Source organism: Saccostrea echinata, unplaced genomic scaffold (genome assembly GCF_033153115.1).
Source record: "Saccostrea echinata isolate AGI-Se365-2 ecotype Australia unplaced genomic scaffold, CSIRO_AGI_Sech_v1 ptg000001l, whole genome shotgun sequence".
Taxonomy (NCBI): Eukaryota; Metazoa; Mollusca; class Bivalvia; order Ostreida; family Ostreidae; genus Saccostrea; species Saccostrea echinata.
In genome coordinates, this window is record NW_026889750.1 from 22728367 (window position 1) to 22754466 (window position 26100).

At 31.7% G+C, this 26100-nt stretch overlaps 1 long non-coding RNA gene across 1 annotated transcript; it reads left to right on the forward strand.

Annotated features, from left to right (window-relative positions):
* The first annotated feature begins 22993 nt into the window (after positions 1-22993).
* LOC133201507 (uncharacterized) lies at positions 22994-25565 on the forward strand. The gene is made up of 3 exons (XR_009723108.1): positions 22994-23100; positions 24972-25114; positions 25448-25565. It is a non-coding gene; the product is annotated as an uncharacterized LOC133201507 (long non-coding RNA).
* Positions 25566-26100: the final 535 nt, after the last annotated feature.

Consider the following 26100-nt stretch of genomic DNA (forward strand, 5'->3'; position numbering starts at 1 on the left):
TAGCGGTTCAATATGACTGAAAAATTTTCGAAGGGACGTTACATAAACAAACAATGAACAATTACTCCTTGGCAGTTGTTCTTTTTTCATGTTTATTACATGCTATGAGACACTTTATACGATTCTGATTGGCTGCTTATAATGGTGTTTTTAGGGTCTATTCTCCAAGTTCATGTCTAGCTGCATGGTGTCATAAAATTTGGAACAGTGTATGATTGTAAACATCTACGATTAAATTTTTATTCTTTGAACTTTCCCCTTGTATATACAATTTTGACAAATCATCGAGGTATATTACCAGGGACGTACTTCTTCAGCGTCATGTTTATTTCACCAAAACACAAAAGTCCATGTTTGAATAGACAGGTCCCATAACCATTGCTAGTTACATGTAATAACCAAAACTCTCGTTCCTATTTTTTTCTTTAATTTTCAAGAGACATTTGTAAAGCTTCGTGTCTCTTGAAAATTAAACAAAATGAAGAAGGAGAGTTTGAGAAAAAAGGTTGCTGACTCGCACTATCAGTAATTTCAAAATAATACTAAGATGGATGATTTTGGTATGAATCAACAAGTTTTGAAAAGCTTTACCCGATTCCAGTCAGAAAATAACATTTAATTTGATTTTATGCAGAATAGAGAATTTTACAGCCCAAATTAAATATTTTAAGCGTGTAACGCTTGGGATACAGTGTTCAAAAATGATCTTCTCATTTTTCTCACACAGCAGGAGCAGTCTATTTCGTTTGTGACGTCGTTTGCGATGTTGCATTCAATGGTGTTAAGAAAAACAAAGCGATAGTTAAAAATTTTTACGGAAAAGTAATCTGTAACGCAATTAATGTAAAACGTGCATATGAATATAAACACTAAATTTACTCAATTACAAGAACGTTTAAATAGAAAACAAATTATGTCAACTTTTGAGCTTGATTGCCGTTCGTTATCTCCATATTTCATCAAAATAGTGTGCTTTTCTTATAGATTTGAAGTATTTCATTAAGGTTGTTACTAAACTGCATTGTAGCAAATAAATGGATTACAATTTCAACAAAAATGTCTAAAATGGCGAGCAAAAATAGGATCAAGCCGGGTTTTTTTCGAGGGGTTAAATTCCTTTTTTTTCATCGATTACAAAATTAATTATATGTTCATAATGTGCTAATCCAAACGGTCAGAATGAATGTCAGATGGTTGAATTTACTCAATTAATATTTTATGCAATATTTAGGAAGTTCAACATATTTGTTCAGTGGACGTTCCTGACGTCTAATTTGTAGCTTCAACGTACATGTGATAAAGCATTGAGCCCTCTTTCAAAATTCATGATCCGAGGGTCAGGGGTTCTGGAATTAATGCGGTAAAATTAATACTATGTAGTCAATTTGTAAGGAAGATAAAACAACAAAAGTTTAAGAAATTGAAAATTTTAGCTTGTTACGTACTAGATAGTGTGCCAAATTATCCATAAATACAAAAGACATTATATGATAACACGGCGCTGTCGCCGTTGAGTTCTATGACGTCCGAAAACGTCATTGTTTCTCAATGTCTGCTCCCTCCGTCTCAATACACTTTTCTTGATGAGATTCTCCAGAGTTAAGTAAAGACTGGAACTCATCTTGTTTATATGACTTTACAATGTCATAACCAGCTGATTTCAATGCATAATATTATAAATGGATTTCTACAAAAGGAAAAGATCCTCACTTGATTATGCCAGCATAATTTGCTTAACGGAGTTCAATGTCTACCATGAGCAACGTAACTTTTCGACGTGACTGACATCAGCCTCACTTACACGTTTGCCGCATCGATAGTGTCACACATTAAAATTTAGAGTTAACATTCTTTAACAGCGTCACCCCGTGGTGTAAATTTTATCTACAGTATGCTCCAAGGCGTTTGAGTGGGGTCAAACGACTTGCGTGACCTAGGCTGGATTGACATTTGGAGACCCGGATTACAAATCGACATTAAGTCTGCGTCATTCATCTCTATGATTTTTTTTCGGCATTTAAAAGAAGATAATCTGAATGCATTTTATTTCTCTGTAGCTTGTGTAAACATTTCCTAGGTCAATGTAAGTTTTTCCAGGGGTGAAACCTTATGTGATTTGGGAAAAGGCATGCCTCCCCCTTCTGGAGTCACTTTTAACCCTTTAATTGCTTGGGCATTCCATATAAAATTCAGGATACGATTTCTTAAAATTTATAGAATGAGGTAAAAATTGCAAATTGTGTCGAACCACACGAGTGAATTAACGTCATTATTGGATGACAAATGCTCATATGAAAAGAGTTTTTCTCCTTCAGACTCGGGTAGAAAATACATCGGGTTTTTTAGGTTGCGCCGCCTGGTCATACCATTGCGCACAAAAAACGTTAATAGTTTTTAAAAAAAATAAACTTGTGACTTATATTCTATTCTATAGATAGATAAAATGATGATAACTATGTAAAAAAAAATCATTGATGTACCTAAAGCGATTTTAATTCTATGGCGCTAGTCCACGAACTTTTTGATAACCACTCTTATAGTGAAAATGCATTATTTCTTTGAAGATCCTCTCTACTCGTTGGTTTTTGGCAGATAAACTAAGTTTTTAGTTGTGACAAGGCTGCTTCTTCCAAAATATGTGAAATTTGTGACCCAAGGGTCAGGGGTTCTGATGTTGGGGAGGCACTATTGAATAGTGTCAGGGTGAGGCTCAGTTGAATCTAAAGTGAAAATGCATTAAATCTTTGAAAATCCCCTTTGTTCTTGGACATCTAGGGGGAAACAAAGTACTAAGCTATCATAAGCAAGGTTATTTTTACCAGATTTTTGAAATTCTGGACCACTTGGTTCATATGTTCTGGTGCTAGACAGGTCTCTATTTTGTTTTCTTCTGAGAGAAGTTATTCTCCTATGATCTATTCGCTTATGATAATTAATAACTGTAAATAATATATTTGAAAGGTTAATTGGATGAGAATTATACAAGAAAGTTGATAATATATAATACAAAAAGTACTTTCGATCTTTTTAGTGGTCAGATAGACTTATAAATACTAGATAAATAAAATGAGACAAAAATACCCTATCTTTGTACATTAAATGTTCTTCAAAGACCGAGAACAGCCGATTTGAAAGGAAATAAGATGGGCTTCTTACAAAGTCAGCATGTTGATAGTGACAAAAATGTTGGCAAGTAAATATAACTACTTTAAGATTTGTAACTGAGTATACTAGACTAATTATTATGATGATCTATGGTGATCCCTGATCATCCAATTTCTCTTGCCTTTGGGCAACAAAGCTTCATATACCAGCTTATTTTGTTTCATTTGTTTCATTTTATACATCTGTAAATCCTTTACAGGTATTGTATTATGCTCAGGTGACCGTTAAAGGCCTTGGACTTTTTACATTTAGTAAAGCTTTAGCGCTTGTAATCATTGTAAAGCTTCTAAAGGTTTGAAATCAAAGCGCTAATGCTTTACTAAACGTTTTCATCTTTTTTCTGTTATTTGTAAGCTGAGCAGTGTGAATTTATATTTAACTATATAATACTGCCTATTTAGAATTTGTGTATGACAATTCCTGCAAACAGTAAAGCTGGGCGAAGAAAACGAAACATTGAAAATGTATCATTCCAAACTCATGCCCTAAGCAAGAAACTTTTGGTGTTCGACAGTAAAGATGTACATCTTGTTGAAAATAATAGCCAGCAAATCAAATGTAAGTATTAGCATTTCGCTCTCGAGATCACAATTTTCATCTCAGACAGATTTCTCACTGGAATCAAGAACATTCAATATTTTATTCCCATACAATCGAAAATTCGAGGGCATATAATTTTTGTTTCAGTCTGTTTGTCCGCAAAAACTTCAACATTTCCCAGAACTCTTGAATGCTTGGAGCTAGGATTTTCATATTTCACCTGTGTATACCTTGTGACAAGACCATTCTTTGAGTACCAACATACTAAGTATTTGACTTCATGACCTTGCAGTTTGACCTACTTTTGCAAAATTTACCAAACTTTAACCTTGGCTTTTATATTTCTCAAGTGTATTTTATATGTCCAGACCTTTCTCTGGGTACCGACATTTTGACCTTGACCTCCGAGTTTGACTTACTTTTGAAAAACTTTAACCTTGCTCATGCATAACTTTTGAACGGTGGCTACTAGGACTTTCGTATATCACACGTGTATACCTTGCGACGAACCTTTCTTTGGCTACCAACAGTTTTGACCTCATGACTTTTTTTTTTGGAGATTGACCTACTTTTGAAAAACTTTAACCTTGCCTATAACTTCTGAATAGTTGCTGCTATGGTTTTCATATTTCACTTATGCATTCCTTGTGACAATTCCTTTCCTTCAGTACCATTTTTGTGACCTCATGACATATTGACCTTAGAGTATGACCTCCTTTTTGAAAAACTATAACCTTGGCCATATTTTCTAAATGGTTGGTACATGTACTAGGGTTATTATATTTCACACGTGTATACATAGTAACAAGACCTTTCTTTGGATATCAACATTTTTGAACTCTTGACCTTGGAGTTTGATCTACATCTGAAAAAACTTTTATCTCGGCTTTGAGCTGCCATACGGGGGCATCGGTGTTTCACAAACACATCTTGGTTAATCCTTTTTTTAAATGTTTTTCTTTCCAGGGGAAACTTCGCTATGGATGTTGATTTTTGCCACTGCTACCCTGCACGCCTAGTTGGTGGTTCCCAAAATACAATGGTGTTATGTTTGCTTTCTTATTAATTTAATTTTTGTGCATATAATATTATGTAAATATTGAAATCAGAGAGGATAACTCAACAAAATTTGAACGAATTGTAACGGTAATTTGACCTCATATTTGTGAATATAATCAAATGTATTGAATCGATGTCTGTTTAAAAAATCAATATTAGTTAGCAGGAGGGGGATCAAGAACCCCACGAGTTTTTATTCTCCGACACTGATAATTATGAGACAAAAATACGTATTGTACATGAAATTTCATGTAATCGGTAATTGAAATGTTTCGTTATATGAATTATCAAAAGAAATATTTGTATTTATAAACACACAATCATAAAATTTAATTCTGGTTGTGATACGCCATTTGATTGGATAAAAAAAATCATTAATGTCGTATAACCTGTGTTGCCTACGTAGCAATTACTTAAGTCAAACACGTATCAATCCGCTTGACGTTGCATTTAAAATTTAGAGAATATGAGTGCTTTTTTGAAGGGAAAATTGTCTTATTTTTTACATTAGGTGATAAAATAATTAAATTATAAGGAATGAATTTAAAAGCTACTTAAGTTATACTTGTATAATTTGGGTTGGTACAGTTTACGCTTTTTTTTAAACCGCTTCGAAGTTTATGAAGCGTAAACTGTCCCAACCAAGGTTATAGAATATCTACGGTAGCTATAAAATTCATTCCTTAAAAAGTCTAATAAATATTACATGTATATATTCAATATTCAAAAACTATATACGGCAAAGGCATATCCCGGTCCTCAGTCAAAAGTCACAATTTGAAAACCTTATGAAATAATCACGATTGTATATACATTTGTATTGTATAATATAAACTTGAAATAATAGAATAAATTATTGATTAGGGAAAATATTTGAACTTTTTGTCTCTGTGATGTCAAAAACTACTATTGAGATCTTTTAAAAAAGAGGAAAAGGGCACATATTTTGTTCAACTTTGACCTAAGTTTTTATAGAGCACATACTTGCTCAGGAATATTTTTAAATATTTCATTGATATTTTCATTTTACACATTCAAGTGATTATATTAAAAGATGGGGTATGTGCAGACTTGCGCTTGATAATCTCCATTCAAATTACCGAAGACAAATACATTATTTCTTGAAATGATGAATTTGCATCAGTTTTGACGTCATATTTAACGTATGAAGTCACGTGGATAAAAATGCTTAATGTATATTGATGTCTGCATATATTCTTCTGCTTAGAACATAATTTAAGGTTGCCCTATTATAGCTTTATTAGTGAGCATATAATGGCCATTACCGAATATAGTCCTTTGAATCAACATTCATCATATTTATTAGGGGGGGGGGGGGGAGAGTTTCTAGCTGCAGAACTGTAGCGTTATGGTTTATATTGTAGTCTTTGACCATAACGCTACAGATCCCGTAATGTAAATAAAGTACAATTTACGGCGCAAGATTTTCTGCGCACTTTGATGTATTTCGCCACTTTCCAGCATTGGTCAATCAACGACCTATCATTCCTTAATTCTAGACATATTCTATAATCAACCTGTATATTTTATCCACTTCCTAACCCTTTATAGTCGTCTATACAGACCAATAAACTCGCTTGTTGTGAATTTTATGCCATCCGACAACAAATTCACAAGTCAGTTTATTGGTCTGTAGAGACGACTATAAAGGGTTAGGAGGTGAATAAAATACCAGGTGGATCCAGGGGCGATGAAATTCACAATTTTGTAAGAAGCACCCTTGCATATCATAACTATGCATTTAGTTTTTTTGCTTAATACCCTGGAGCAGAGGAAAAGATTTTTTTTATAAATGATACATATTCACTATATACTAAACAGAGCCCCACCCTAGCACCAGAACCCCTGACGCTGGGGCCATGAATTATACAATTTTTATAGAGGGCTCAATTAAGGAATGTTCTTAAGTTTAGTGTGAGTTATTGATGTGTAAATCACACAGACTTGTCACGTAGGCATATTTCATGAAGCGCGCTAGTCTACGTGCAAGTCTGTGTGATTTACACACCAATAATTCACACTAAGCTTAAAAACATTCCTTATATTTACATTTTACAAGTTTAAAAGCACCAATGATATATTCAGTATTTGAATTTCTTGTTGCAATATATCGTTACAATTTTATTTACGTCTCTTTAGCCTCATTGTGACTTCACTTTAGCGCGAGTTTCACTGTGTATATTTCTACGCGTGAATACACACAAAAATGACATTTAAATCAATTGCACAGTTGGCTTTGTAGAAAAATACAACAAATGTAAATATTGCTTATTATAATCATGTTTGATTTCTTGATACAGTAAAACACGCTTATAACGAAGTGCCAGGGACGGAAGATTTTGCTTCGTTATAAAAGTAATTCGTTATATCCGTTAGCTTCAAAATAAAGTCCACAGGGAATGTAAATCACTTCGCTATAAACGTCTATTCATTATAAGCGTGTTCGCTATAAGTGTGTTTTACTGTATTCAGGAGTAAAGAAGAAGAGCTTTAAAGATTGCATTAATTTTGATGGTTTAAGCCCACCCCTCAGGCCCCAGAAGGGCAGGGGCCATGAATTTCAAAATTTTTGTTCCCCTTTACCCATAGATGTAGGCCCCAGAAAGGCAGGGGCAATGAATTTCAAACTTTTTGTTCCCCTTCACCCATAGATGCTATATGCCAAAATTGGTTGAAATTGGTTCAGTGGTTCCAGAGAAGAAGCTGAAAATGTTAAAAAATTTACGATCGACGAACGACGAAAACAGATAGCAAAAAGACACCTGAGTGACTCGGGTGACTTAAAATGCATATTACTGACAATCACAAGGTGTTTTAAAGAAATCAGCGATTCATACTGTTGCAAGCGAAAACCTAATCAACTTCACCAGCGAATCTCGATCCCGATCAGGGAACATTCACATCTTATTAATATTCAGGGTCATGAACCATAAGGAGCATTCTATTGCAACAGAAAATTATTTCCACAAAGAAAGACAACTCAAGCATTTTTATTAGTCCCCTACCGGTGAAACCGGAGGGGACTATAGGTTTCCTCTGAGTTTGTCCGTCCGTCTGTTTATCTGTCCGTCTGTCTGTCCCTCTGTCTGTCTGTCAGTCTGTCCCACTTGGTTTTCCGCACTTTTTTCTAAACGCTTGCAGATATTGAGCTGATTTTTGGTATGTGAGTGTATCTTGATGAGTTACAGATCAAGTTTGCATTTCGTTTTGCTTCAATGATTTTTGACGGAATTACGACCTTTTTAAGTTTTCAGGGTTTTCCGCAATATTTTTCTAAACGCTTGCAGATATTGAGCTGATTTTTGGCAGGTGACTTAACCTTGATGAGTTATAGATCAAGGTTGCATTTCGTTTCGCTTCATTGATTTTTGACGGAATTATGGCATTTTCAATTTTTAACGGGAACCAGATTACACTTGCCGGTAGGGGACTAGTATTGCTAATGCAATACTCTCAGAATGCTTGTTTAGCTTAATTTAATTTTGTTCATTTAACATGATATTAATTGAATGTGTAGATAGATATCTTCCAGAAAAGGTCGTAATTCCGTCAAAAATCATTGAAACGGAACGAAATGCAAACTTGATCTGTAACTTATCAAGATACACTCACATACCAAAAATCAGCTCAATATCTGCACGCGTTTAGAAAAAAAGTGCGGAAAACCAAGTGGGACAGACTGACAGACAGACAGAGGGACAGACAGAGGGACAGACAGACTCAGAGGAAACCTATAGTCCCCTCCGGTTTCACCGGTAGGGGACTAATTAGGACTCAGAGAGAAAAAAAATGACAAAGTGAGGAAACAGCATGTATTCATTTTTATTTACAAGAAATTGACCACAGCAAGTAGAAGACAATGGAATGTTCAATGAAGTTGTAAATTAGAGGGCACAAGTTGATAAATTTAGATATAAAGAAAACTTTTTAACCATTTGTTTTACATCCTTCACAAGCTCAAATGATGTTTGGGTACTGTTAATCAGAATAGAAGTTTCATTCTATTCCTCTTGATTTCAAGAATCATTCATTTGTGGCATGGCCGAAAAAATATAAATGAATGTTTAAAATATATTATATGATTGCTTTATTAGTCCCCTACCGGTGAAACCGGAGGGGATTATAGGTTTCCTCTGAGTCTGTCCGTCCGTCTGTCTGTCCGTCTGTCTGTCTGTCTGTCAGTCTGTCCCACTTGGTTTTCCGCACTTTTCTTCTAAACGCTTGCAGATATTGAGCTGATTTTTGGTATGTGAGTGTATCTTGATGAGTTACAGATCAAGTTTGCATTTCGTTCCGCTTCATTGATTTTTGACGGAATTACGACCTTCTCAATTTTTCAGGGTTTTTCGCACTTTTTTTCTAAACGCTTGCAGATATTGAGCTGATTTTTGGTATGTGACTTAACCTTGATGTGTTATAGATCAAGTTTGCAGTTCGTTCCGCTTCATTGATTTTTGACGGAATTACGACCTTCTCAATTTTTCAGGGTTTTCCGCACTTTTTTTCTAAACGCTTGCAGATATTGAGCTGATTTTTGGTATGTGACTTTACCTTGATGTGTTATAGATCAAGTTTGCAGTTCGTTCCGCTTCATTGATTTTTGACGGAATTACGACCTCCTCAATTTTTCAGGGTTTTCCGCACTTTTTTTCTAAACGCTTGCAGATATTGAGCTGATTTTTGGTATGTGACTTTACCTTGATGTGTTATAGATCAAGTTTGCAGTTCGTTCCGCTTCATTGATTTTTGACGGAATTATGGCATTTTCAATTTTTAACGGGAACCACTTGCCGGTAGGGGACTATTATTGCTAATGCAATACTCTCAGAATGCTTGTTTGAAAAGCATCATCAATTTATTTGAATCAATATGAAATATATTTAAAAAAACATAGGAAATCAGAAATTACAGCGCTCGCCTCAACAAATGTTTTCTTTAAGTAAGGCAAAGTCCCACAACTAATAATCTCGTAGTGTGCATCCCTAGATTCAACATTTATGCAATTTTGATCTGATAGAGCTTCCAGTTACTTGGGAATGGACTTATCTAAAAACTTTAAGCTAGTCACTCATTAAGAAAATGTAAGTCAAATCCAGCATCAAGTTTGAGAGTGTTCATTCCTTGATGCATCATCCATGCAAGTTTGGTTAAGGATACACCAAAGGTTGTTTTTTTTTTTTGTTTTGTTTTGTTTTTTTTTTTGTTTTTTTTTTTTTTTTTTTTTTGTTTTTTTTTTTGTTTTTTTTTTTTTTGTTTTTTTTTTTTTTTAGATTTTCAACAATTTTGAGATTTTTGGCTAAGAAAAAGAAGTTATATTAACCACTGCTTTATAATGCATGAAAAATTCTTAGAAATTATAAAATGGTTTTCTAATTATTTTTTCAATAATGAAACATGGACACTATCACATGTGAATGTTCCGTTATTAAAACTTCTGATTTGATCAGATGTGACTGCCTGCTCATGAAAGACGCAATTAATCAGTGTGACCACTTGGGGAATTCTTCACTAGGCACACAGAGGTTATCAGTAATTAAATTACAGGAACTCTAGATCTAACAGATCACTGATAACCATATAATAGGAGGTGGTGCTTAGTTCTTGCCATTTTGCCAGGAAATCTTTCTGATTCAGAATACCTTTTTTACTTTTACTGTGAATATGCATAGGAAAAATGGATAAGTGACAGGTATCCAAAGCTGAATCTCCAAGGTGTCATATATTCCTGGCTTTGGCAGATTTTGTTGTGTGAAGTTTTTTGCCCTCTACTGTAAAGTAAGATCAGACAGTTTGTGGTATTATTTCATAGGATTCACCTCCCTTATTAATCGACCAATCTCTCTGAAAAATGGATGGGTTGCTTCTCAAATGTGTGTTCTCAGATTTTTGGTATCTTGCTTAGTTTTGGAATTTTTGAGAGAAACATTGAATTAGGCTAATAAATTGGTAACATTGAAGGACAAATGGCTGTAGCTTTTGAATTCGAGTATTTATCAAAAATCTGAGATACCGTTTTTAAGTTTAATCTTAAATCTACCTTGAGGCAAAATGACCACTTTGAGGGGTGAAATACAAAAAAGTTGTTTATATAAAATATTTATGCATTAACTATGCACTTATATTAAAATTGAAATATTTGTTTTAATTAGTCATTGGTTAAAGTTAAAATTAGGATAATTAAATAGTAAATTAAACAAACTTTCAAATGTTACATGCTTTCATTATGTTATCCTTGATAATGAAAGAATTCCATGCAAATTAAATTCTGACAATTAGAAACCTTTGGTGTATCCTTAAAATAGGCCTTATAGTTTCTTGGTAATGGACCTGCTCCACAAACTTTAAGCTGGTCACTCATCTGGAAAATGTAGGTCAGATCCAGCACTCGAAGCAAGCCTTGTAGTGTGTATCCTTACGTGTATCATCCATGCAAGTTTGGTTAAAATAGGGCTAAGCTTATAGTTACTTTGAAATGAGACCTTTTCCAAAACTTTAACCTGCTCCAAAAACTTTAACCTGCTCCAAAACATTAACATGGTCATTCTTTAGCTGAAATTGAAGCATCTGAAACCTTGACTGGTACAATAAAACACACTAAAAGTACCCTCCATGTATCTCTGATTAATTTAGGGCATAGACTGAGGTACTTGAAAAGAAATCTGCTCCAAAAACTTTAACCTCGGACGCCGACACCAACGCCGAGGGTATTACATAAGCTCTCCCTAACTTCGTTTATGTGAGCTAAAAAATCATATATGCTATATGAAATTTCAATTTATTATTGTTCATAAATCATCAGCAAGAGAAAAAGATCCTTGCAATATGAAACAAATGAATCATATGCGTTTCCTAGTGTTTGCAAATCATTTATATAGGAAATACCAACGGAGGTCAACATATCCCTGCAGGTAGTCGACGTTGTCCGATCTTAAAATACTGAAGTTAACCTGTAGTTAATTTGACCCCACTATATCCTCATTACCCAAATGACACATATTTTTTCACATATAACGGTATCACAATTGAAACAGATCAGAAGATAATAATACTACACAATACCCATTTCAAATCCCTTTATTCAATGCTACACATTCTAGAAATGAACTGTTTTTGTCATCAATTCACATAAAGTTTTGTTATATGTAAAATTAGTCTAGTCAATCTAACACAAATTGAGACCGCATATCAAATTTACTCCAACAGAAATTGTATACATGTAGTAAAAAATGAAATAAAGCATAAATAAATTATATGAGGTAAAAAAAAAAGTAACAACAAAATCTCATTAAGAGAAAGCATAATTTTAGGACAATTTAATTAACTATAGCAAGGCCACCTTTAAAAAATTGTTTGGTTGCCCTCTCCCGACCGACTGGTTAAAAAGGGCCCGACTCAAAACTTTTTTTAACCTCCAGGAAGCAATTTTTTTATGCATTCTGGAAAAAAGATTTAGAAAATTAAGCATTGAAATTGAAATTTTCTGAGAAGAAAAATTCTCACCTACCTACCGATCCAATCTCATTGGCTTGCAAGCTCGTGCATTTGTACCAATATATGTCCAATAACCTTAAATTATCTGTTTTCTACCAGGCCATCTTTAAAATAATGTTTGTTTGCCCTCTCCTGACTCGGGGTAAAAAAAAATTTGGTCGGTAGGTGGGTGGGAAAATTCTTTTTTCCTAGTCGGTCAGGAAAGGGCAAACAAACAATTTTTTAAAAATGGTCCCATTGAAAAGAATATGTTAGTCAGAAGATGCATGATTACAACGTTGATAAGGTCTGAGACTGCTGATAACTTGTCAAACTTAACACAGAAATTCCACAAAAGTTAAGATTTCAAGTGTGAGTAGTGCCTTTAATTGACGAATTGCGAATTATCAATGAATGGGTTGTCCAGCATGTATCTTTTGAACATCCTATCTAGAATTCTTTGGTAAGATGTACCTAAAGAGGATGGAGTTTCTATGAACTCAAGGTAAACAATATTTTTAAATGTGTCATGCGATTGAAAAAAATAATTGTAACTGAAATGAAATATGGGAAGAGAAAATTGAATGTTAACAGACTATATGATTTCTCTGATCAGTGTACCTATCAAAATTAATAGTTGCTTGTAGTGGCCTGAGCTTTGTCATGAACGTTTCTCTGTGTTTAATTAAAGTCTGTGATTTTTAAGTGGTTAATTTAAAGCTTTAAAATCTGCATAAGCTTTAGGCTATCTTTGTTAACCTGTGATTGTACGTTAGGTTAATTTTATTTACAACAGTCTGTCGAAAGAGGAGTGGCAAAGATATAGTCATGTTTATTTGAAATTACTCAATATTAATATGTTTAAAAAAGGTTGATATCTAAGAAACAAGATGTTAGAATTTAATGCAAGACAAATTTATTTTGCCTTCATCCAGTAAGAAACATGATCAATAGCAGCAAAAATAGTAATAATTGCGAATTTCATTATGCTTTTTATAAATGAGTTTTCATTTTTCATTCATCGATAAAGATTTCAGAAAATTTAGCATAATTATCGCAAGAAAATAACTTCAAAGTATTTTTAAGGAAGAAGTCATCATGCTCAAAGTCCAACAAAATATTGTAAGCAGAGCAAACAGACTTCTGATAACATCAAAGGTGGGTTCAGGTAGCATGGAGGAGTCCATGTAAGTATCCCCAGTCGACCGGCGTGAGCTTCTTGTCTTGATCGGATAAGCGAAGAAATCCGTATACGTAGACAATTCAGTATGCAAATAATAATCAAATAAATTGTATCAAAATAGTCAGTCAACATGCGACCCCTAACGACAAATTGTATTTTTTAGGAAGATTTTTTTTAATCCGAAAACTTTATTTCAAATTTTATAGAATTTAATCTGGTCCATGCGCACAATCTGCTTCATTTCAAAACGCTATTTTTACAACAATCAAACGATCAGAACCAAACTATTATGACTTGGATTTTCATAACAAATTTTGTGATATACAATAAATGTAATATCTAGGACCATTCGGTGTGACAAAAACGTCATTGTAAACGAACTCTATGGACAACCCTCGTATAAATGATAAAAGAACATTGTTGATTGAAAAAGCGACGTCGATATATCTAAATACCGAACTGAAGGCCACAACAACATTTTTTTTTTCATTTTACGAGTATAACTTTTCTGAAAACTCTTTTAGAACAACCTTAAACAGTAATTTGACATACACTTCTCATTCCTTGGTTGTTCTTTGCTTTGTATTTTTTAATCAGCTTTTAACAGACATTATTCCTATATGTACCAAATGAAAGACAGTGCAAATCAGAAAAATAAACACAAATTTGAATGGTTGCCATCAATACAAAACATTTCAGTTTACCATGAAAATGCTATAACACTTTTAAGGTAGTTCAAAACACCCATGAAATCTGTTTTAACTCATTTCTTATACGTATACTGGAAAAAAAAATAATATCACTTTAATGCAATAATTAATGATCTTTGTAAGAAAACTAATAAGTTGTGACATGTTTTTCGCCATATTTTGTATATATATATATATATATATATATATATATATATATATATATATATATATATATATATATATATATATATATATATATATAAAGAGAGAATCTTATATATTGGTCATTTGAGAGCCTATATTTTAGGATGTGTTTATGCCATCTACATGCAATAAGACAGTCTGTTAAGTAACTTTTGATCCATTTTTAGTAGAAACCTGATATTTGGAAATATAAGGACTCTCCATTCTTGATACACAATAAAGGTAAAGGTCATATTTGGAGGTCAAAGGTAAAATATTGTGACGTCATCTACTGATTATTTAAAAGTTTACCTGACCATTAAAAACTTTGAAAGTACTTTTGTATTAAATATTATAAAATTTCTTGTATAATTCTGTTATTCAATTGACCTTACAAGTTACATTATTTACAGTGATTTTTAAATCGCCAAAATATCAGTAACTGTCGATTCAATGTTACTCATTTTGACTCATTTTAATCTGGGTTCTATTTCAATCATTCTGTTGATTTTTGGTAAAAATTGAATCATACAGTTTCTTTTAAGAGAACTTAAAGTGTATCATAATTACATGTGAATTTTCAATTCCTTGGCTTTGTATGTTCCTTTTTTTTATCACATTTTACTCATATATACTAGTATCACTATAATTTACTGAAATTTAGTTACAGAAAGGTTGTATTTATAAAAATCAACATTCAAATTTGCAATAGACCGATCTGTAAATTAAAAAAAACACCAAAAAACTGCATATTCTAGAGAGCAATGTCTGATTTCACAATCTTTACTGGGGGCTGATAGGCCATATTTCAAGCTATATGTGCAAAAATTGTTCGGTTGAATTTCTTTCAAATTACATATAAAGAGAGATCTTGTATCCTAGAACAAAATTTCAAAGTTTCCAAAAAATTGAATTTGAGGAAAGATTTGGCCTATCGATTGTGTACTACCTGAAGTATTGTTCTAAATAATTAAAGTATCAGTTTCATTTATTGCAATTTTCTTTTATTCCTTTTGTCGATTTTGTCGGTTTTTTAAAGATTGAAAATTAATTGTTAAGTCGTTCGAAAATATGACCACCAGAAAATTATCTCCCTTGCATTGATCAGCATTTTAACCAACGAAATAATTGAAAATTTTCACATCATGCATTTCCTACCAAAGACAAAAGATTGGAAGAGCATAAGCCGAAGACTGTAAATACTTCAAATCTGTATACCGTTTTCCAAGGAAGATGGAATAACAAATTTGCAATCACTTTAAGGTCTGACTCATAATGTTTTTTTTCAGTGGGGTGGGGGTGGGGTGTTTCAGGGTGAGCACAGTGCATTTTTACTGATAATATAAAAAGGAAACATAAAGAAGATAAAAAACCAACCACAATAACCAATTTTTGGCTTCGAACATACAAAAATATAACAGCGTCGACCTAGTGGCACATCGGTTAGAGTATTTCGTTCTAGATTTGCGAAGGAAGGAGTTGATCCTTAAGTCGTGGATTCGCATTTCCACTGAGTGACATGGAGACCTCGGATAAGACCTTATAACCTTAGGCTCCATGTCACAGGAGATGCTGATACGAAAGATTCGTCATTGATGAACGGCTATAAAGTACCGTGTACAGGTCTAAATTTGCACGTCTCTAGCGTAAAATTCACGAAGAGACGTTAAGCAAGCAGACAGACACGCATGTGGGTGGATGTGTGTGTGTGGGGGTGTGTGTGTGTGTGGATCAACACATTAAAATATCACACAATATCTTAAATTTCTTGAATCATATTTTGGGAGGAGCTCCGTCAATCTGATAAATGAATTGTACCATTGCTTTACGTACGTGGCCATGGGGGGATTCAAAAGTACAATGCCAATTTTAAGCTTACAGTTTCTTCTGTAAATTTTAAACATCCGATTTTGAAAAGCATGGATATATATTAGGGATACAGAATTGCTAATCGGTTAACTGCAAGACGTTCCGACCGGTTAATCGTATCAAAATACATATTTTCTTGACATACATGTATTTTTTCCCAGTAGCTCTATTCATATAAATAGAGGACTAAAAAAGACGTTAAACGTTAAAAACATTTTGCTTATCTTGATCAGGAAACTACACATACATATAGTTTATTTCAATTTCAATAGACAAGAAAAAGTTAGAAAACCATTAATTAGATATTGATAATATTTCAAATGTCACACATGTACAAGTTCATTCTGAATTGTCACCATAATCAAACTAAAGTATGTCTGAACTTTCACGTAATGTACAATTTTTTTCTGATAAAATAATTTAATAGATAACAGCATAAAACTAGACATACCAATTCACAGTGCTCAACGGTGATTATCAAAATATCGTTTTAAAGAATTACAGGACAGTGGGGTAAACAACATTGTGTTTTTAAAAACAGCTATTAAGACAATCATCCCGCGATCTCAATCTGAAGAGCCATAATTACCTCTAAATCGGCTAAATAGATATATGAAGACAGTAAATTATTAACTTTTATGCAGAAGTTTCTTTTTAGAAAGAAATTTTAAGAAAATTGCGTTCAAATTTACATACATGCATATTTTATTTTTTTCCAGCTAACCGATTACAGATTTTCTAACCCAACCATCGTTTCGACCGAGTAATCGGTTAACCGGTTACAAATTGCCATCCCTAATATATATATATATATATATATATATATATATATATATATATATATATATATATATATATATATATATATATAACGCATACTTCAAAACTATGTATTCCTAACACATAAGTTTTCACTGAATCGTTGATAGGCCTATCAGTATAAAAATAAATGTATGGTTAAACAAGTTAAATAGGTTATTAAACACCTGCGAAAAGAGGAAGGAGTGTTTGTATAATAGTTGTTTATTAGAACCATTAATTTTTTTGTAGCAATTGTTCAGCTGTTTGGTAAAGAGTAAGATTAGATTTCTATTTCAGAGAAAGACAAATGAAGACTTTTTTGTTGCTTGTACTGATCCAAAACGTAAGTAAAAAATAAAAAAAAAATGGGGGAAGGGCTACTTTATACTATATTATGTCAATTGTTGAAACACACAAAAATTTAATATACTTGAAAACAAAATGCATGATTGCTATGTGTATACGGAGACGGGAACGGACTATGTAAAGGACGTGAGTTACACATAACTTGTAAGAATTATTACTTGGATATTTTTCAGGGGTAAATATAAGATTACAAGAACAAGATTTTAGATAACTTTTTTCACCTTTTTGGTACTGGCATTTGATATCTTACTAGTGTTAACCAATACGTTAACGCCTCAAAAACATCTGACAATATGTGATTGATCTTGTCTTAATATCTTTGCATAAAACACTTGCATTATCCTCTTCATTTACTATCCCAAACTTAGATAGAATCATTATGTGGTGGGAATGTGACAATATGTTATCATGTAATTATTATATCAATGGTGTCAAACGTCATTGAAAGACATTTCAACGCACTAGAATAAAAATATTTTCTTAGTAATTTTAAGGTTTTGATAATGAAAATTGTTCCTTTAAAATTTTATGCATTTAGTTTAATTCTGTTTCACTTTTTTTCAATTTCAATCAAAAGTTTTTTTCAATTTTAAAAAAGAGGGAGGCTTAAATCGCTTGCATAAAGAACAAGATTTCCGCACCTATCATTTCCTATCATATCTAATGCATCTCATCTGAAGGACAGATGATACAAACAAGCTTTTATCAAAAATCTTGAAATGAACAACTTAAGTCATGTTTATAGTAGTAAAATGAATAAGTTTAACCGCACAGATTTTAACTTTTTTATTCCAAGTTTCACAATGATGGGATTTAAAGTGTCAAAAAATTGTATAAAGTAATACGGATGGTTACAGAAAGGTGGAATTTTTAAAATCCTAGAAAGTTTACAATTTCTTAATATTTTAGAAATTTATTATTCTAATCATTTACAACCAAATTACATGTAGGTCCAAAATATATACTAATCCAGGAATCAAGTTTTTGGTTTGTATCATTTGTCCTTAATCAGTTCGTTCCTTTTCGGACTTTTACAAACGATAGATTATATATCGGTTCAAAATATACGGATTTCCAAAAGTATGTTGAAAGATCTGGTCTCCAAAGACTACATAAATGTTGTGACCGTGGAACTAAAGCATCCTTTTAATATCAACTTCAGAGTACTTGTCTGTAGAATCAGAGTGATTTTAACAAAGTAATTTTGTCAATGACTAATCACAGATATGTACATGTAGTTCCGTTTTTGTTGAAGAAGCAGTTGTCTACGATATTAAGATGCCTTGTTTTTAATTTATCGTGAAGAATAGTTGTATATAGAAGTTATTTGTTTTGATGTTGCTGACCCTTGAAAAGGAATTTTTATGAAGTTTAGGAATCAAGGATAGGTAGAGTAGATCGAACCCACCTTCGTTAACTAGAATGTTAAAACTATTAAAGACTAAAATGTAATTTTAGAGACTTTTATCCTTTGAAATTGAACTTTAGGATTTCCAGACATAGAATTTAAACAAGTTCCTTTAAAATACAGTTGTAATAATGATCCTTACAAAGACGACATTGTTACAAGCTTAGTCTGCTGGAACCATAACATGTTGTTCAAGTAGTTTTTCTGATTCTTTTAGCACCTCCGATTAATATTTAGTGAATACGGAAGGAAAGGGGGTTCACGTATTGCCTTTTGACTTTTGAACACAATTCTTTAATATATTTTTAATCGCTTAATGCATTCTGACAAAGTGTTCAGATCTTCTCCTTCATATTTCACCAAACGTCTGTTACATGTATCAGAGACCGTCATTTCTTGCTATTTATTAAGACTAATTTAAAATCTGTCATTTTCTTATCTCACTTTATAACTGAATATATAGTTTTATAAACAGAATGTAATATCTTTGTGATGTACTATATAAAAAGGTACACATATAAGCATTTTGCTATGAACCAAAGGATTAATTGTTATCTACACAAATTGTTTTATTTTCATTATTTGATGAATTTCAATGAAATCAGTTAACTCTAAGCATCTACAACATATTATATAAATGTACTGTAACAAAAATAAAAATTTTAATAAAAGTAACGTACTCTACAAAAAAGAATGTTGGGGCATGTTTTTAATCACTTGTAATTTTCTAGTTTGTTTATTTAATTGAAGATGCTTAGGGCAAAGAAAGTGAAAAAGAAAGTATATCAAATGACTAGAAGCTGATCCTAGCAAGGCTAATAATATGAAACCCAGCTGAGGATAAAGTGAGATTCAATGGACAAATTGCGGCAATTGAAGTAAATAGACAAAGACCTTCTTGAAAGAGACTCAAAATCTTGAAATTATCAAATTATTATATCCAAAAGATGATTAGGCTTCTGCGCAAAACGTAAGGAGAGGTTTGGAAACCAGAGACATTTTGTATTTAAAAAAACGTAATTTTCCGACCCCCCTGTGACCCCGAGGGTGAAAATGGAAATTCCGAAAACCTTATTGCACATTTAAGAGGAGTTTTGGGAACTAAAGGCTTTTTGTATTTAATAAATCATTTTTGACCACCCTTTGACCCCCAGGGTGAAAATGAAAATTCCGAAACCTTATTGCACATCTACAGTACACCACCAATCACATTCCAAAAGGTGATTAGGCTACTGCGTAAAATGTAAGAGAAGTTCTGGGAGCCACGGGTTTTTGGTATTAAAAATAAACGTTATTTTTCGATCCCCATGTGACCTCGCGGGTGAAAATGAAAATTCCGAAACCTTATTGCACATCTATACGACACCCCCAATCATCTTCCAAAAGATTATTAGGCTACTGCTTAAAATGTAGGAGGGGTTTTTGGAACCACGGGCATTTTGTATTTAAAAAAATGGTTTTTGAGATTGTCCCCAATGAAGCAAATATTAATTAGCATAATTCTAATTGATTTGAAATCGAATATATGCAAGTCTACTGTAAAGATCTTATAATATCTTTTATTAATAAAAATCAATCTCTTTTTGAAATAAAAATTATATGTTTGCATAATATACATAATACTGTAATGACAACAGAACCCCCCTCCCCATGGTTTCAATGTTCTATTTATAAATGTATGTAGTACAAGCTCTATTCGTGGATGCATCGAAAATAACAATATTATAAAAGTGACAATTGCTATGTAAACTATGTAAATTTTTTATGTTTTGTCACCATGTGGTTAACATAGGATCCGCCACATAAACATGAATCCCACACTGTTGACAGCCCCTCCCCACTCAAAAATATAAACAGTGAATCATGAAAGAATATCAGATAGAATGTCAATATCTAACTTCTTATTACTTATAATGATATAATAGCATAGGTTTTGTGTCTTAATCCCGAGTGAAGTGACGGTTCATTAGAATTCCCGCTCCCGTGAACTTAATTCAGGAATAATATTTTGTCACTTTTTTCCCAGAAGTTTTAATAAATTTTTATCGACAACAATACACACACCCAAATATATATATATATATATATATATATATATATATATATATATATATATATATATATATATATATAAATAATTTAATTTTAGTTGTAACAAGTCATTTGATTGGATAAAAGATTTCGTTTATATCGCATAACATAAGTTGCCTACGTCACAATGAGTTAAATCAAAAACGTATTACTCCGCTTGACGTTACATTTAAAATATGCTCAATTACAAGCCATTTTTGGAGGAAAAAATGTCTTATTGTCTACATTGAAATTAAATTATAAGGAATAAAGCTTATTTTAAGCTATGTTATACGATATAACATAACTTGGGGCAGTTGACGCTTTTTTTATAAACCGCTTCGCGTTTTATAAAGGTAAAATAAGCTTCATTCCTTATATATATATATATATATATATATATATATATATATATATATATATATATATATATATATATATATATATATATATAGCTACATAACGACTTAACATTTAATCTCTTGATTTGATCAAAAATCAATACTTTTTAAAGTCAATATAATTTATAGCAATAAAATCAATCAAATAAAAGAAAGTGCCTAAAATCATAATCAAACACCTAGATACAATTCAAAATATGTGTTATGAGTTTTAACACTTTATTTGTTGATAAAACATAAATATGTTTTACATATTAACGTCATAAGGTTACCTCTTATTTGTTATCTATATTATATACAGATATCCTGTAGTGACTATGCATTATTTTTGTCCTGACTACATGTATCTCATCTTGTCGAGAGTGTTATCGCAACAAAATGCACTTTTCTTGACTAGATAGACGAAATAGATATTGAAGTTATCTTGACTTGACTTTACAAAAAATTTATTATCTGGATAACATAAATATGCCACCTAATTTTCATATTTATTATATACTGGTACTATTTACATTAACATAACTGTGTAATTTAAGTTTACACATGTATAAACTAGAATTGTATGGCAAACTTTTGGTTAAAAATTTTGTTTAGGAAATCATTACTAAGTAGGCGAAAATGCCTTTCAAATGCCTTTCAAATGCGTTATGGCTCTGTATTAATTTTTCACTTTTTTGTCCAACTCTAGGCAATTTTCTCTCTTAAAAATAAAATATCAAAAATGACATCGATTCTGTTGCAGAAATTACACTTGTCTTTGGCGGATTGGGAGCGCCCTCACTACAGCTACAGTTATGTATCATTATAATTCAGCATAATTTTTCTCTTTTGTATGTTTGTAAATGTACATGTATTTCTTTGTGTGTTTTTTGCACATCGGCTTTCATCAATATATAGCGAGGCAATGTTCAAATCATTAATTTAACTTTAACTTGTTGGATTTTTTATAGGATGTTTAGAGAACGACGGAGTGGAATTTTTTGGAGTGCATTATGATAACGTTAGCAGCATAGGTGTAGAGGGAAAAAACTGCAGTTCAATGAGAGGAAATCATAATGCTGCCTACCATTTTATCCCATACACTTGTATGGTATGCCATCGCAACGCATCTAAAATAATTAAGCGTTTTATATTTTTACATATTTAACTTTATGTCCTAAAAATGAGCACATGTATGTACACATGTAACAAGCAACAATGATAAAATACAGGTATACTAATAGTTCAATTTGCATTGATTTTCTAGATTATTTTGCAATTACAGAATGTTACAATAATGAAATGACAAATACTTGTATATATTTAATGAAATAGATTTTATTTGTTATATATATTAGTGTCTCATTTCACTTCTCATTCAATTTTTATCTGTACAGTTACTGCACAAAAAATATAAACAATCATTTAATCAGGAACGCTCACACTCACATAGTGTAAGATACTGAGAACTCAACAATAATTTTTCAATAAAACTTTTCTGAATGTTTTTATTATATCTTTGCTCTTGAAAATAGATTCTTCGTAGACAAGATAGCCGTGAGTGAATATGTTGTCATGTAAAGTTGTAAAATTAAATTCATTTAAAAATACTTCGGTAACAAAAAAAATAATAGTAATAAATTGGATCTCTCCAATGCTTTGCTGTTATTCTTAGAATAAAACTGATGATGATCTTACCGCAACGATAATGGTTTACGACAAAGAATTTGACGGTACTCAAAATCCTGTGCCTACACCTAAACCTAACCCTAATACGACATCTACTCCTTCCATATTTCAAGGAGGACTAGGTTTACATAAATACGTCATTACGTGTCACAATATTCCAGACGAAGGAATAAATAAAACTGTCGCACACGTATTTCAAGAAAAGTAAGTACTTCTTTTTATTCCTAGTGACCGATTTATTACTTTTGATTGTTCGTTCAAAACTCTTCCGCAGGATAATGTTCGTATGTTGTCTTTAAGTTACAAGATTTGGCTGCAAAGCTTAAGGAGGTTGGATCCTGTTTTCAAAAGTATTGAGAATTTTTTATCAAGTATATTTTTTAAATCTATACATATAGCTTAACTAAAATTCAAAACCAAAAGTTGGGGTCAATGTGCTTCTTTTGGCGCTTCTGAGCAATTAATTTGAACTTTATGCACTGTAATTACGTCTAACACATAAATCAATGTTTCAAAGTTTTTTCTCTCATATTTTTTATCCAAATAAATTATGGGAACAAAGACAGTCTTTTTTCATCTTGAATAGACTCTTTAAAATTTGTGACAACAAAAAAAATTTCAAATTACTTTGCATAGTCAATTGTTTGACCTTTTTGCACTCAAAAAATGTCATTTTTCTGGCAGTAAAAATTTAACAAGCAATAAAATCATTTGAAAGTAATGACATTTTTCTGAATTTAAGCAGAATGGTAAAAATTATCTTGTATATTCAGAAAAGAAAATTAAAGGTTGGGGTCTGTGATGTTAATTTTTAGATATAACTAAAATAGTGTTAATTTAGTGCTACTTTTTCCCCAGGACTTTCACAATATATTTGCTATATTTGTCCAATATGATGAGAGAATTCATGATGGTCAATTTAATATATTATTTAGGACCAGCATAAAGCATTTCACTGTGCAAAATGACTCTGTGTGCAGGCTGCATGTAAAAATAGGAATCCAAACTTAACAACTCTGTAAATATTTCGAAAGAGAAAAATTGGTCATTTTCTTCTAAAAAACCTTCCGCCACGAAATATAGTTCCTCGCTTAATGCTTTCGATATTTCGATATTAATCATGTGGTTTTAATTGAATATAGTTTAATTAGCATTGTAGAATCCAAATCTATTGTAAGAACTAAAACATTATGCAGACTTCTTTAAACAGAGGTCAAGACAAAAATCTGCTCAAAAGCTCAGGAACGAACCTCGTTAAGATTTTTTTTAACGTTTGAATTCTCATTATAATCTGTAATTTTCTTCTCCTTATTTTAAAGAAACAATTCAAGTCAGAATATATATTTGTCTGTGTTCTTATCTTATATAAAAATTTTCTTCAGTGGATATCACTAAATTATCAAAATTAAATTTTATATTCCACGTGTTCATTCGAAAGTTGGCATTAGATCGTGTAAATATTAATGTTTTCATTTGTTCTTGCATTGATAATACATTTGATAAAATTACTTTTAAGTGAAATATAGTAAATAAAATAGCATTTATTCATATCTAAGTGAAAATTTTTTTTAACATTGTAGAGGAAGTTTAAAGTCTAATTACAAACTACACCTAAACAAAATTTATTTGAATTTGTAATGTAAATACACATGTATCTTAAAGGCATAATTTTAGTAATCATGTAAAAAGTTTACTGAAGTTGAATTCAGGAAATTCTTATTAGTGGTAAATATTGGTGAGTAATATTTTATATCCAAATACATGTTTTTCCTTACTCACAAAAAACGTACTTTCTTACCACTGCCTGCCACGTTTTTATCGTTTTCCAAAGTTGTTCAGCCTTAGATATGTTAACATTTATTTGATTTTGTAAAAAAAAAAAAAAAAAAAAAAAAAAAGGGGGGGGGAAGAGAGTTTGTTGTGGTTTAAAATGTCATCATGCTTAAAAATCACAAACATTTTTAACATTCATATTGAAAGACAATGATACCGAAAGCCATAATATTAAATACAGTAAATTACACGTATGTATATGTATTTGATATCAGAATATGAAAAGTATGAATATACTTCAGAGAGTACAAGGAACTTCCAATAAACTATAAAGAAGTTGAATCTGTTGAGATGCGCTTTAAAGCAATCAATGATTTTGCTGCTCCCGACATCAGTTCTGTGTACATTGGAGACGAATTCTACATGTTCATCAAATACATGGGAGGTAAGGAAAATAGACAATTGATTAATAAATAAATAACTTAAAAGAATCCTAAAAGGGGTATTCTGTTAAAATTTTATTTCAATTTTGAAAATTCAAATAAACTTTACTGAACACTGCTCTGAGATTAAGATTGTAGGAACAATATAAATTAATCTCTCTGTACAGATTTATACACTATACATTAGAAAACTGAACTTGTGCTTGATTGACTTGAGCACAATTCAAATTAAGGTTCCTAAATTTTTGGCATATTTATCTGACATTTTCTGCATTTGTTCTATAATGTACGGATATTGGAATTTTTTTTGAATAGCATCTTAATTTTTTCCATAGAGCAGAATTATTCAGTAATTCCTGAGATGTGTACAGCCTTTGGGGAAACGTGGATTTCAAAAGGATTCAAAACAGACCCAAAAAATTCAGTGGAGTTGTGGAACATTAATAAAAACAAGTAAGATTTCGATTAGGAATGTGGTTTAATTTTATTAAGGCATTAAAAAAAACTTCTTATATAACATGGATGGGGTCGATTACTTTTAAAAGTAATCGATTAAATTACGATTACTTTGGATTTTAAAAGTAATCGATTACAAGCTGATTACAGCCATTTCTTAAGTAATCAATTACATCTGATTACTTTTTCAATCCTGTAATCATGATTACTTATGATTATGAGAGATAACATTATTTTTAAAAAGTTTTTCTTATAAGTTCTTTGTTTAATGTTCAGGAAAGAAACTTTTTTTAACAGGGCATTATATTCTAAAATCAATACTCATTTTACACACTTTTTAATTGCATTTAATCATCATTTACATTTTAAAACTGAGTTCAGATCCGACTCGTCCGATTCTCTTGAAATTTTACCGTCTGACAGTAAAAATCTATCGATCTTTGTTTCTATCTTGTTTCAGACGTCTTGGTGGATTGTTTACTCATTCCTTGCACTAATTATTCAACTCTGGCATCTATCAAATATTTCATAA